We start from the raw sequence: 13,506 nt of genomic DNA, 5'->3' as shown, positions 1-13,506 counted from the left end.
AAAGTGTTTGGATAAATCAGGAAAATGTGATATACTAAAGTCTAACACATTTGCTTTAGTAAGAAAAAGAAGCTTCATTGGCCAGATTGTTAATTAAAAAAATTGTTGTTAAAATTTGCCTACAAACAGTCTTTGGAAGCAAGGACATGAAAAGTTAACCTACTCCCCATATTGTAAATGGAATTCTTCTGGATACCTCAGATTTCTAGCCAGAGGGCTGGGGATGGTGGGAAGCTATTGGATACCAGAGGTTGTATTGAGTGAACTCCTCAAAGTGGGTGTGCTTGTCCTGGCTTGTTGCTCCAAAGCTCTGTAATAAAGTTATTTTAATGGAAGGGTATATGTAGCATACATTGAATAATAAGACTAATGTACAGTATAATGGCAATGTTTATGTGTTCATGGTTGGGGAAAAAGGTGTATGAGTGAAGAGTGGAAGTTTCCTTTGTAGGTGAAAAGAAGCCAAGAAGGGAAGAAGAAAAAAGAACAGAATGAATTAACTGAAAAAAAAAAATAGCTAGCATGTTCAGTCTAAAGATAAGACACTGGCCCCATTCAAGGACACTGCTCACAGCTAAGACTTGGCTGACAACCAAAGAAAAAGGGGGAGGCGGGGCTTGAATGTGCCCAAGCAGCTAAGAGTTCTGAAAAACACTGCCAGGCACTAATGAAATGCGTTAGGTTTCTTTTCTCACAGGTAAAGAAGCGCTACCCAAAGACCCTAGCAGCCCTGCCACTCGTTGGAACCAGGAGGTTGAATCTATGTAAAGGTCCACCAACGAAAGACTGCTTTGGCTCCACGCTGGAAAGGCCCTTATTAAGTCCTGCTGACTATCAACACCACTGTGAAATGCCAAAGACTGACTGCATGGACTCATGATTGTCACTGCAAGAAGACCCTTCCACCTCGGGAGAATTCTCCTACTGATGATTAGCCATTTCTCCTTCTAGCTCCACGGTGCCTTCTGGACAGCAGGGGAAAAGTACAAGGTGAAGTGCTAGTAACCTCTCCCTTGTCCACTGACAGACCTACTGTGCCTTTGGATTTTTCTAGAAGAATCAAAACCATTACAGGGTGATGTGCTAGTAACCTCTCCCCTGTAGGATGCTGAACCAAGACTGTTTCGGGAAAGAAGAAGGAACACTTATTGCACTGAAATTGCCAAAGTCCAGGAATTCCTGACTAGAAAGGACATTAAGAACTGATCCTGGTGAAGAAACAAAGAATTATACACTGGCAGGAAGAAATTTATGGGTCCCTGCTTGGGAATGTGGTACTGATTGGATTTTGGGGTTTATTCTACAGGCTGTACCGTGTTTTGGATAAATACTTCAGCATGTATTGCTCTCTCTAATTGGATTTTTAAATGACAAGTACCAAAGGCACTTTGTTGCCACTGCCTCTGCCACCTCCTCCATTACAATATTACCCCTGTAATACATCCAAATACAGACAATGCCATATTTGATAAAGCCAAGAACATAATAAGAAATCAGGCCAACTAGAAAAGGCCACTAGCCGTATTTCTGGAGCTCAGCTAACCCAAGTACAGGCTAGAGTTGGTGAGTTACATGTTGTTTCCACCCTTAGTTCTATGACCCAAAAGTTACTAACAGAGATGGTATTGAATATCACTGAGGCTGGGAAGGCATTGCAGTGGGATCTAGTATGTTTAGAAATTCAGGATTTCCTGAATGACCAGCTGATGGCCATTCGGAGTGATCTTGAGCTCCAGACTTGGCCCACTGCCCTTACAGACACATCAGGAGTACCATCGGATCTGTGGTCATGGAGACATACTGGAGACTTTCTGGGTGGAAGTGTGGACATTCACAGTGCTCCTTCCAAGCTTTTGGACCGGTTAGGGGGATGTGGGCTCCCACATACCGAATCCTGATGGATCCATGGGGAGGATTATTCACCGAGACATCTGGGAAATTAGACCACCTGGTATACCTAACTGATTTATAGTCAGTGCCCCTGGAATAACACCTGATATTTTGGATAGGAATAGGGAGTCAATGGACATTTGGCTGTTAGAACCCCTGCAGCTTCAGTGTATCCATAAACTGAAGCCAGGGGAAGTTGTCACTGTTCATGATAACATTTGCTGGGAGGGTAGAGGACAAGTAACTATCCTGACAGGACACTTACTTTTCAAGCTAAGGATAGCTGTATGTATGTTAAAACCACCACATTGCAAGATATACATTTTAATCTCATTACCACTGCAGGCAATCATATTGTTTGTTGGCCTGCAGATAGAATTTTGCAAGTAGCCCTTAGTTTCCAGATACCCTTTAATTGAACCAGCTTAGTAGCTGATCGATTTCAAAATTTGCTTTCATTGTTACCAGAGGTTCACAGAATCTCTGAATTGCAAGGGCAAATTCACATGCTTCAGAATATATATCAAGCTGAAAAGAATGCCTTTCATACAGCTTATAGAGTGTCTACTTTGTGTACTAAGTATGATATATTGTGCTTTGTAACCAAAACTGTACAACAACCTCATCATATTATTGCTATGCGGATATTATTGCTTGCATTGTTGTTAGTTAGTTTAGGATTATGTTGTTGTTGTTGTTGTAAAAGACATAATAGTAATACCGTTCATGTCCATGCTAATCATGTATTGTCATTACATCCAGTGAAAATCCCTAAGGTTGAAACATCTGATGTAGAATCAGAAATCCATGGCTTAATGCAAATAGAGATTTGAAAATATCTGTTGTACTAGAAGTACAAAAGGGGGGAGTGTGGAAGAAGGGAAAGATTGACAAGGATTTGTAGGGGATCTTAATGCACGTCAGTCTGTTAGCAAGAGTTAGGCCAGCTGTAACCTTAATGATATGAGATTTGTAGAAGCGACGATGGTGGTGAGGTGAGTTGGAAAGAACTGTGTGAGAAGTTATCACGACCTTGCACTGATAATCAAATACATAGACTGGTGCCCAGAAGTGAGGAAAATAAGATAGCAGGGTAGCCTATGTATAAACAAAATGCAGCTGTTGCTCATTATTGTCTATATTATTGCTTGTTGTCTGTAACAAAGATATAAATGCTTGCTGTAATTGTTTACCTGTTGAGAGACCTGTCCGGGACTGGGGCGACCCAGTGTCCTAGGGCACTCCCTCCCTCTATTGCAATTGCTGGAGAAATAATAAAGTATTTGATTTTGCTGCACCCAAACAAAAAAGTGAGAACTGCGTTTTTCTCAGACAGCCTTTCCACTGTTAGCTTGCAGTAAAAGATTTTTGGCAGTTGCTCATCTGACATTCTGGTGACGTGGCCTGCCCATCTCGCTATGAATTCATCAGAGTACGGATGCTTGGAATATCCACCCGTATGAGAACCTCAGTACCTGGAACCTTGTCTTGTCGTCTTATCCTCACCAGTTTCCTCAGGCAGCCCCTATGAAAGTGATTCTGCTTCACAGCATGGTGTCTGTACACCATCCAGGTTTCACATGCATACATCAAAGTGGGCAACACAATGGCTTTGTAGACCTTCAGTTTTGTTTGTTGACTGATGACTCTACCCTTCCACACATTTGCACAAAGTCTGCTGAAGAACCATACTTGCTTTAGCAATTCTGGCTTTGGTTCATCCATGCAAGAGGGAACAGATTGTTTAGCATAAGTAGTTAGCACACATTGTAAGGGACCATTCAAAGTAGACAGGTTTCAGAGGGGTAGCCATGTTAGGCCTTGGCTACACTGGAGAGTTGCAGCGCTGGTGGTGGGTTTACAGCACTGCAACTTACTCACCGGCTACACTTGCAAGGCACATACAGTGCTGCATCTCCCTGGCTGCAGCGCTGGCTGTACTCCTGCTCTGCCTGGGGTATAACAATTGCAGCGCTGGTGATGTAGCGCTGCTCCGCCAGTGTGGCCACCAAAAGCGTTGTAATTGGCCTCCAGAGTATTCGGAGGTATCCCAGAATCCCTGTTCAGCCACTCTGCTCATCAGTTCGCACTCTACTGCCCTGGCCTCAGGTGACCCGCCCTTTAAATGCCCCGGGAATTTTAAAAATCCCCTTCCTGTTTGCTCAGCCAGATGTGGAGTGCAATCAGTGAATCTTTCCAGGTGACTATGCCTTCATGCGCCAAACGAGCCCCAGCATGGAGCAATGGTGAGTTGCTGGACCTCATCAGTGTTTCGAGTGAGGAAGCTGTGCAGTCACAGCTGCGCTCCAGACGTAGGAATTATGATACCTATGGGCAGATATCAAGGGCCATGCTGGAAAGGGGCCATGACCGGGATGCGGTGCAGTGCAGGGTTAAAGTAAAGGAGCTGCAGAGTGCCTATTGCAAAGCCCGTGAGGGACACTGCCACTCCGGTGCTGCCCTCACAACCTGCCATTTTTACAAGGAGCTGGACACAATACTTGGGGGCGACCCCACTGCCAATCCAACGACCACGATGGACACTTCAGAGTGGGGGGGAGGGGGGGGAACCGAGACTGAGGGTACTGGGGTGGAGGGAGACACCCCAGAGTCCCAGGAGGCATGCAGCCAGGAGCTCTTCTCAAGCCAGGAGGAAGGTAACCAGTTGTAGGAACTGGTACTTGGTGAAGGACAAGCAGAGGAGCGGGTTCCCAGTAAGTGACTTTTATTTTCAGGATGGAAATGTTTCGGGAGAGGAGGGAGGGTTAGGGTTGCATGCATGCATGCCTAGATGTGGAATAGCCCATTGATTTGGTCTATCACATCGTGGTAATTGGCCTCGGTAATCTCTTCAAAGTTTCTGCCAGAGCGTGGGCAATACGCTTGCACAAGTTTATTGGGAGAGCCACTGTGGTCCTTGTCCCAGTCAGGCTAACGCGTCCACACCACTGTGCCGTGAGGGGTGGGGGGACCATTGCTGCACACAGGCAAGCTGCATATGGGCCAGGGCAGAATCCGCATTGCTGTAGAAGACCCTCTCGCTCTTCCCAGGTGACCCGCAGCAGCAAGATATCTTCCAGGATTAACTCCTGTGGAAAACGTTGGGAGAGTGTTCAGTGTAGATGCTCCCTGCAGTAGTCTGCTTTCCCCAATGCACAGAAACCCCTGCACATCCCTGAAGCAATCAGTCCCCCTTACTCACCATTTCCTGGCTCCTGTGGGTTAGGTGCGCTCTGTTTGGTATGGGAGAAGTATGCTAAAGTGAAGACTGTAAACTCCTTCAGTGTGTGGGAATAACTGGGTGAGATTATAAACAATGCAGCCTATGTTAACTGTTGCCATTTTTGCCTTTCGAAAAGTGTCCTTGACTACTCGACTGCCTGTATCATCCACTGCTCAGAGGCTACAAAACCTCAGGAAGAAGCCACGAAAAAGCAAAGAAGACATGCTGAAAGCAGTTATGGATCTGTGCCAGAGAGAGTAAAAAACTGGAGGAAAAAACTGCAGGACGGGAGGGAAAGGGAAAGCAGGCTCCGCCAGAGAAACACAGCGGCTAAGAAGAAAAGCCCAAAGCAGCTGATAAGCATCCTGGTGCGCCAAGCGGACTCTGTCCAGTCACTTGTAGCTATGCAGGCAGAGCCCTACCGTGCTCCCCTCCATCCAAAAGCTCTTTCCCTTGTGCCCCAATGTCAGCTCAAAACCCCCTTCCCCAGCATCCAGGTTCTTACCACCACCAGCTGCCCCCAACACCTGTACATTCACCAACCAGCCCTGAGAACTACGACCCTTACCCTCTGCACTCAACCCCCATCACCATGCAGTATTTTCATCCTGAAGTGCAGCGGTCATTGCACAGCACTCCAGACAGGACATATACAAACCTGTGACTGTACAGTTCCCCACCCCACCCCCTACCCTTTTAGGTTCCCAAAATGTTGTGTGTCTGTCAAGAAAGTTATTTTCTTTTCAATAAATGAATTCTTGGCTTTGAAAACAGTCTTTATTATTGCAGAAAGTGAAAGTTACCATAGCCCAGGAAAGAAACAGGCACTGCAAATCATTTTAGGAAAAACAGATTCCTACTATTGTAACCATTGCACTTCACTCCCGTGCAAGGCACCCAACATTACTGTTGGTTTTCAGCCTCAAATTCCTCCTTCAAGGCATCCCTAAGCCTTGTAGCCCTGTGCTGGGCCTCTCTAGTAGCCCTGCTCTGTGGCTGTGCAAATTCAGCCTCCAGGCGTTGAACCTCGGAGGTCCATTCCTGACTGAATGTTTCACCCTTCCCTTCACAAATATTATGGAGGGTACAGCACACGGATATAACCGCAGGGATGCTGCTTTCCCCCAAGTCTAGCTTCCCATACAGAAATCTCCAGCGCCCTTTTAAACGGCCAAAAGCACACTCCACAGTCATTCTGCACCGGCTCAGCCTGTAGTTGAACCGGTCCTTGCTCCTGTCAAGCTTCCCTGTACACGGTTTCATGAGCCAAGGCATTAACGGGTAAGCGGGGTCTCCAAGGATCACAATGGGCATTTCGACATCCCCTACTGTGATCTTCTGGTCTGGGAAAAAAGTCCCGTTCTGCATCTTCCTGAACAGGCCACTGTTCCGAAAGATCCGTGCATCATGCACCTTTTCAGGCCAGCCTGTGCTAATGTCAATGAAACGCCAACAGTGATCCACAAGCACCTGGAGAACCATAGAGAAATACCCCTTCCAATTAATGTACTCGGATGCCAGGTGGGGTGGTGCCAGAATAGGAATATGCGTCCCATCTATCGCCCCTCCACAGTTAGGGAAACCCATTTGTGCAAAGCCATCCACAATGTCCTACACTTTCCCCAGACTCATGGTTCTTCTTAGCAGGATGCGATTAATGGCCCTGCAAACTTGCATCAACACAATTCCAACGGTTGACATTCCCACTCCAAACTGGTTCGCGACTGATCGGTAGCTGTCTGGAGTTGCCAGCTTCCAGAATGCAATAGCCACCCGCTTCTCCACCGGTAGGGCAGCTCTCAATCTCATGTCCTTGCGCCGCAGGGTGGGGGCGAGCTCCTCACACAGTCCCATGAAAGTGGCTTTTCTCATCCAAAAGTTCTGCAGCCACTGCTCGTCATCCCAGACTTCCATGATGATGTGATCCCACCACTCAGTGCTTGTTTCCTGAGCCCAAAAGCGGCGTTCCACGGTGCTGAGCATTTCCGTGAATGCCACAAGGAATTTAGTGTCATACGCGTCAGGCGACTCGATATCATCGTCGGACTCCTCACTGTCACTTTGGAGCTGAAGGAATAGCTCAACCGCCAAACGTGATGTGCTGGCAACACTCATCAGCAAAGTCCTCAGCAGCTCGGGCTCCATTTCCCACAGAAATTGCGCTGCACAGAAACCGTTGAGAGACTCACAATGGCGCCAAACATGGACAGAAAAACAGTGACTGCTAGGATGTGAAGCGATGCACCACGGGGCATTGGGAAGGGAAGCGGAATGACTCACACCCTTCCGTCCCCTTCCCACAACCCACGGCGCCAAAATGGGACGAGGTGCTCTGTGGGATAGCTGCCCACAATGCACCACTCCCAACAGCGCTGCAAATGCTGCAAAGGTGGCCACACTGCAGCACTGGTAGCTGTCAGTGTGGCCACACTGCAGCGCTTTCCCTACACAGCTGTACGAAGACAGCTGTAAATCCCAGCGCTGTACAGCTGTAGGTGTAGCCATACCCTTAGTCTGTATCATTCTCTAAGGTGCCACAAGGACTCCTCCTTGTTTCTATTCAAAGTAGAGTGGACCATTAACACCTATGCAGTCACAGAACAAAAAGAGGGGGTGAATGGGTTACAGATTGTTGTAATAAACTATAAATCCGGTGTTCAGAAGTTATTGTGGGGAATGCAGGCTGAGAGGTCATCTCTTTAAAACACCTTTGGTGTATCTATTCTTTTGTATTCTATATAGTGCTGTATTAATCAAGATTAATAATCTTTTCCAAGTAACAGGCTCAAATCGAATTATTTAATTTCAAATTGTTATTAAATTCAAACACACAACAGTATGCACAGACATTTGCTGAATACCATGCAAAATTGATGCTAAATATCAAACAATAGGGAAAATTCCTACAATAGAGATGGAAGTAAGTGGCACAGTAGAAACAAATGTACAAACTTCAGTGATGGAAAGGAACAGCAAATTGAGCCTTAAGCACAATATGTTCCTCTTAAAGTTAATTTAGTGCTCAAGAAAAATGCTGTATTGACAACCCCTGGAGGCTGTTGCATTTTATCCACAGAATATAACATTTGAAGCAGTGCCTTTAGTTCACCTCCTGCATATGTGCTTTGTTTTGTGTGGGACCATCTCTATGGGGTACAAATGGAGTTCAGTCTCCATTACACTAACAATCTTTGGCTTCTCTACTGAGATTGCCAACTTGGGTGTCAAGTACTGCCAAGTGTGTGGGAGGTGGCTTTTATTATGTAGACACTTGTCTCTTAGGAACTGAAATGCAGTACCTTTCCTCTCCCCTACAACTAATTTCACATCGGGCCACCAAACAGCCTTCAAATTGTAATGACTCAGTCGCTCCTGTGTTTCTGCATTTTTAACTAGATCAGTACAGGTCTGGAAAAAACATCTGTTAGTTGGCTGACTTTTTGATGCAATAACTTTTGAAGGCGGCATCAAATCAATTCCAAAATCTCAGGGAATATTCTAGGCATCAGTGGTCAAAACCTTATTGACTACTGGGGACATTTGGAACATTGGAAGGGGAAAGGGGGAGCACATGCTGCCATCTGTTCAGTGGTACTCATTAACATCTAGCAACATAACAATAGCCCAGCTCATCCTCCCAACAGAGTTCAACATGAGAAATAATTGCTCTCTGCTGGGAGTTTTGAGGTAGATACAGAGCCAGCAGAGGTGATGTGTGGGGAGGCATGCAGGGTCAAGTGCCCCCCCACCCCCCTGATTAGAGGGAGTAATCAGAGGAAGAGGGGAGAGAAGGAAGTTTCATTTATCCCTTCCTAATATCCTACCTCCTCAAAGCCTGCTCCAGGTGAGGGAGGGAGTTCAAGGAGGCATTGCCAGAAGATGGATGACTGTAGCAGGTGTTACCATTGGTTGTGGACAGATATGGGGTGGAAAGTGAGAAGTCATATTTGAAGAGCATAGGGAATGCATAGGCTAGTGAACAGTAAGAGATGAAATTAGGAATGGAGACAAGTAGGGTAACATGTCATGATGGTGACATTATGTCCTCAGGACTCATAAAACACCGACTCAGCCCCTCTTTTGGGGAGATCCTTTCACTTTCTCTCTCATGCACGCACACGATGTTTAGTTTCTGATTTAACATGAATTTGCCAACCCAGGGGAAGTTAAACAATATATTTGTTCTGAAATTGTGTGTGTGTGTGTGGTGGGGGCGGGTATGCCTCCAAAAATCTCCTGCTAGGACTAAAGGGAGGGAAGAAAGGAAACACAAAACACCATTACCAGCCATGGGAAAGCAGTTGCTATGCCAACCAGCTGCCTTCTGAATTATCTAGTTGAAATGGTTTCAAATTGTATTCCATACAGTGTCAAAGCAGCATCACCCCTTCCAGCTCATCTTTAGGGGGGCAATAAAGGAGCCAAAAGGCTGTCAGATAAAAAGGTTACCCACCTTTTAGTAATTGTTGTTCTTCGAGATGTGTTGTTCATGTCCCTTCAAAGTAGGTGTGCGCATGCCGCATGCAGGCCAGCCGGAAGATTTTCCCCTAGCAGTGTCCACAGAGTCGGCCTGGGTGCCCCCTGGAGTGGCACCACCACAGCACCCTATAAAGGGGCCCGCCGACCCTCCACCCCCTCAGTTCCTTCTTGCCGGCACTCCGACAGAGGGGCAGGAGGGTGGGTGTTGGAATGGACATGAACACCACATCTCGAAGAACAACAGTTACTAAAAGGTGGGTAACCGTTTTTTCTTCTTTGACTGGTTGTTCATGTCCATTCAAAGTAGGTGACTCAGAAGCCTAACCTTAGGAGGTGGGGTCGGAGATCACTGCTGACTGGAGTACTGCGCGACCGAAGGCTGCATCATCCCTAGCCTGGTGTGTGATGGCATAGTGAGACAAGAACGTGTGGATAGAGGACCACATGGCCGCTCTACAAATCTCCTGAGTCGGAACCTGAGCCAGGAACGCCGCAGAGGAGGCCTGCGCCTAGTGGAGTGGGCTGTGACCAGAGGGACAGGGGTCTTAGCTATACAGTAGCATTCCCTGATGCAAGTCACGATCCACGAAGAAATTCACTGAGAGGAGACCGGGAGCCCCTTCATCCTTTCTGCCACTGCGATGAAGAGCTGGGCTGAGTGTCTGAACGGCTTGGTACGCTCTATGTAAAAGGCCAAGGCCCTGCGGACATTCAGGGAGTGTAGCCTCCGCTCTTCGCTGGAGGCGTGTGGTTTCAGATAAAACACCGGGAGAAAGATATCTTGGCCCATGTGGAACTGTGAAATGACCTTGGGTAGGAAAGACGGATGAGGTCTAAGTTGGACCTTGTCCTTGTAGAAGACCGTGTATGGGGGCTCAGATGTTAACGCTCGAAGCTCTGACACCTGTCGGGCCAAGGTTATCGCCACCAGGAAGGCGGTCTTGTACGACAGGTACAGCAGGGAGCATGAAGCCAGAGGCTCGAAGGGAGGCCCCAAGAGGACGGAGAGGACCAGATTCAGGTCCCAAGCAGGGGTTGGCTGACGCACATGTGGGAAGAGCCTGTCCATACCCTTGAGGAAACGCCCAACCAGCGGGTTCGCAAACACCGAGGCACTCCCCTCTCCCAGATGAAAAGCGGATATGGCTGCCAAGTGAACGTGAATGGAGGAAAGGGAGAGGCCCAGTTGTCTTAGGTGAAGCAAATAGTCAAGGACAGCTGGAATTGGTACCCCCAGTGAGTCAAGACCCCGCTGACCATATGGAGAAGCGTTTCCATTTAGCCAGGTAGGTGGCTCTAGTTGACAGCTTCCTGCTACACAGCAGCACCTGCCTGACCTGCTGGGAGCACTGTAACTCCACCAGGTTCAGCCATGGAGCATCCAGGCTGTGAGGTGAAGGGACTCGAGGTTCGGATGGTGGAGGGAACCCTGGTTCTGCGTGATCAGGTCCAGGAGGAGGGGCAGCGTCAGGGGCGCCTGAACGGACATGTGCAGGAATGACGTGTACCAATGCTGGCGCGGCCACGCCAGAGCTATCAGGATTACCCTGGCGTGATCCCTGCAAACCTTTAAAAGCACCTGTGTATCAGGGGGATCGGAGGGAAGGCGCAGAGCAAACAGTCCTCCAATGGCTGAAGAAAGGCGTCTGACAGAGTGCCCCGCCTGCGGCGCAGGAGGGAGCAAAACCGTCGGCACTTCCTGTTTTCCTTTGAAGCAAACAGGTCTAACCGGGGAAAGCTCCAGAGCTGGAAAAGTGAGCGCACCACATCCCATCGGAGGGACCACTCATGACCCTGGAACGAGTAGCTGAGGGTGTCCGCCAAACCGTTCTACTCTCCCGGAAGATAGAATGCCGTCAGGTGAGTGGCATTGAGAACGCAGAAATCCCACAGCACGAGGGCTTCCTTGCAGAGGGGAGAGGAGGGTGCACCCCCCAGTTTGTTGATATAAAAGACTGCCGCCATGTTATCCGAAAGGACTGAAACACACCTGCCAGCCAAGTGAGACCGGAAGGTCAAACACGCCAGGCGAACCGCTCTCAGCTCCCTGACATTGATATGCAACTTGAGGTCCTCCGGCGACCACAAGCCCTGTGTCCTGAGGCGTCCCAGGTGTGCTCCCCAACCTCAATCCAAGGCGTCTGTCACCAGGGAGAGGGAGGGCTGCACGGCAGCAAAGGGGACACCCATGCAGACTTCCCGTGGGTCGAGCCACCACCGTAGCGAGCTCAACACCAAGCGGGGAACGGACACCACTGAGTCCAGGGGGTCCCTGCCTGTCACCAACCAGGACTGCAGCGGGCAAAGCTGGAGTCTGGCATGGACTACCACATAGGTGCATGCCGCCATGTGGCCCAGCAGCCGGAGGCAAACTCGCGCCGTGGTGACCGGGGTGCAGTGCAGTCTGAAGATGAGCTCAGAAATTGCACAAACCTGGACTCCGGCAGATATGCTTTGGCGTGTGTGGAGTCCAGAACCGCTCCTATGAATTCTATTCGTTGCATCGGAGACAGGGTGGATTTGGCTTCGTTCAAGAGGAGGCCAAGATCGAGAAAGGTTCGCCTGATGAAGCACACCTGGGTCTCTACCTGTTCCTTGGAGCGGCCCTTTATGAGCCAGTCGTCCAGGTAGGAGAATACCTGGATGTCCCGCCTGCGCAGGAAGGCCGCCACGACCGCCATGCACTTTGTGAAGACCCTGGGAGCAGCTGACAGGCTGAACGGGAGCACCGTGAACTGCAGATGGATGTCGGCCACGATGAACCTGAGGTACCAAAGGTGCCGTGGAATTATGGCAATGTGGAAATAGGCGTCCTTTAAGTCGAGGGTGGCATGCCAATCTCCTGGATCCAGGGAGGGGATGATCAAGGACAGGGAGACCATGCGGAACTTGAGTTTCCTCACAAACTTGTTCAACCGCCGCAAGTCTAGGATGGGTCTCAGGCCCTCTTTTGCCTTCAGTATGAGAAAATACCGGGAGTAGAAGCCTTTGCCCCTGAGCTCCCGTGGGACTTCCTCAACTGCCCCTGCCTCCGTGAGGGACTTCACTTCTTGAATTAGAAGTTGCTCGTGAGAAGGGTCCCTGAAGAGGGATCGGGAGGGAGGTTGGTGGAGCGGAAGTGTCATAACCTAGTCCCAGATTTGGACCTTAGCATCCAAAATATGGGGGTTAGCATGAAAACCTCCAAGCTTAGTTACTAGCTTGGACCTGGTAAAGCTGCCACCACCCAAAAAATTAAAGTGTTTTGGGGCACTCTGGTCCCCCCAAAAACCTTCCCTGGGGACCCCAAGACCCAAATCCCTTGAGTCTCATAACAAAGGGAAATAAACCTTTTCCCTTCCCCCCTCCAGGTGTTCCTGGAGAGATACACAGAAGCAAGCTCCGTGAATCTAAACAGAGGGATTCCACCCTCTCTATTTCCAGTCCTGGAAACAGAAGTACTTCCCTCTTCACCCAGAGGGTATGCAAAGTCAGGCTAGTAAATCTAACACACACAGATTTCCCCCTGACTTCTTCCTCCCACCAATTCCCTGGTGAGCACAGACTCAATTCCCTGGAGTCCTCCACTAAAGAAAAACTCCAACAGGTCTTAAAAAGAAAGCTTTATATAAAAAGAAAGAAAAAGTACATAAAAATGGTCTCTCTGTATTAAGGTGACAAATACAGGGTCATTTGCTTAAAAGAAATATGAATAAACAGCCTTATTCAAAAAGAATACAATTCAAAACATTTCAGCAACTATACCCATGTAAATACAAAAGAAAAACAATAGAAACCTTACTGCCTTACTATATTTGTACTTACAACTTGGAAACAGAAGATTAGAAAGCAAGAGACAGAAATCCTCCCATAGCCGAGAGAGAGACAGGCAGAAGACAAAGAACTCAGACACAAACTTCCCTCCACCCAGACCT

Source organism: Gopherus flavomarginatus, chromosome 1 (genome assembly GCF_025201925.1).
Source record: "Gopherus flavomarginatus isolate rGopFla2 chromosome 1, rGopFla2.mat.asm, whole genome shotgun sequence".
NCBI classification, from domain to species: Eukaryota; Metazoa; Chordata; order Testudines; family Testudinidae; genus Gopherus; species Gopherus flavomarginatus.
This window is presented reverse-complemented; position numbering follows the sequence as displayed.